Below are 1492 nucleotides of genomic sequence, written 5' to 3' on the forward strand. Positions count from 1 at the left end.
TTTTTAATAATGGAAATGACCATAAATTGTTGAAGAGCATGCTGATAAGTGAATAAATGTTTTGTTTGGGAAAATATTTGCAGATTCATTTCAGCTGTTAAATTGAGAATTTGCCTAAATAACCAGGAATGGATGGATTGAAGCATATTTTGTTCCACCAGTTGAATAATAATGGACGTTTTTTTCATATTTGATGCAATTAAATGACCTTTTACATTAAACCAATTCTTGCTGTTTTTATTTTTTACAATAACCATGGGCAGGCTGGGGTACTCGAGAAAACAGATGTATGAGTGCCACTTATGACTAGTCCTTTATTTGTAAATCGACTGTACTTGAATAATTGAGTTTCTACTGAAGTTTAAGAATACCCACATATTTTGTGAGGGATTATTCTGACGGGTCACCACAGCAGGTAGATCAGCATGTTTGATTTGGTTCTATTTTAGTGTTTGCTTTTGTTTGTTTTTTGTTTTTTAAATTTAAGCGTTAACTGTATTGACAGAAATACACTTCCATATGATTATATGTTTTGTGAAATTACAATACTCACACTACCTATCCATATCACAACATTTTATATGAGTACCACATATTGCTGTGGCCAAACAGAAGCCAGGAAGAAATCAAGTGTCATGAGTCACTTTGTTGCCATTGTTGCTGCACAGTCTTCCCTTGAAAATATGACAGGAAGGAAACAGTGTAACGTCACAGTGTTTGCCAAAATGATTCTTGAGGACGTTGTAGAGGAAGGTAGTGTGTGTGAAGCTTTGATTTTTATACATGAAAAAAAATTTGGTCTCACACACAAACATTGTTTTCCATCCTCTTTACTCTCTTTGTAGCTTAGTTTTTGTATGTTAGCTCTATTTTGTTTTCATGTCTCAAGGAACCTTTTAACTTAACGATCGTGGCTCAAGAGTTGGGAGTTCGCCTTGTAATCGGAAGGTTGCCGGTTCGAGCCCCGGCTTAGACAGTCTCGGTTGTTGTGTCCTTGGGCAAGACACTTCACCCGTTGCCTACTGGTGGTGGTCAGAGGGCCCGGTGGCGCCAGTGTCTGGCAGCCTCGCCTCTGTCAGTGCGCCCCAGGGTGGCTGTGGCTACAATGTAGCTGCCATCACCTGTGTGTGAATGGGTGGATGACTGGATGTGTAAAGCGCTTTGGGGTCCTTAGGGACTAGTAAAACGCTATACAAATACAGGCCATTTAACTTCTGATTTTGCATTTTAAGTCAGTAGTTTAATTTTATTAACTCTATTTTAATGATTTGGCTTGGTCTTCAATAAGAAAGCTTTATGCTTTTAATATTCACGGTTTGTTGAGTAGTATTACTTAGCTTCAGAACCTTTCTGGCCATTAGCTCAAGGTAATTTTTTTGGATATCATTCACTCACAGAAAATATGTTCAATAAAAAGAACCTAATTCACAAGTTGCTATCATGTTATGGAGTAGCATTGGCCTGGGTGGGACAAAAGACTCATTTACCAGGA

The sequence above is a fragment of the Haplochromis burtoni genome, unplaced genomic scaffold (assembly GCF_018398535.1).
Source record: "Haplochromis burtoni strain Fernald_Lab_line unplaced genomic scaffold, NCSU_Asbu1 Contig_473, whole genome shotgun sequence".
Classification (NCBI taxonomy): Eukaryota; Metazoa; Chordata; class Actinopteri; order Cichliformes; family Cichlidae; genus Haplochromis; species Haplochromis burtoni.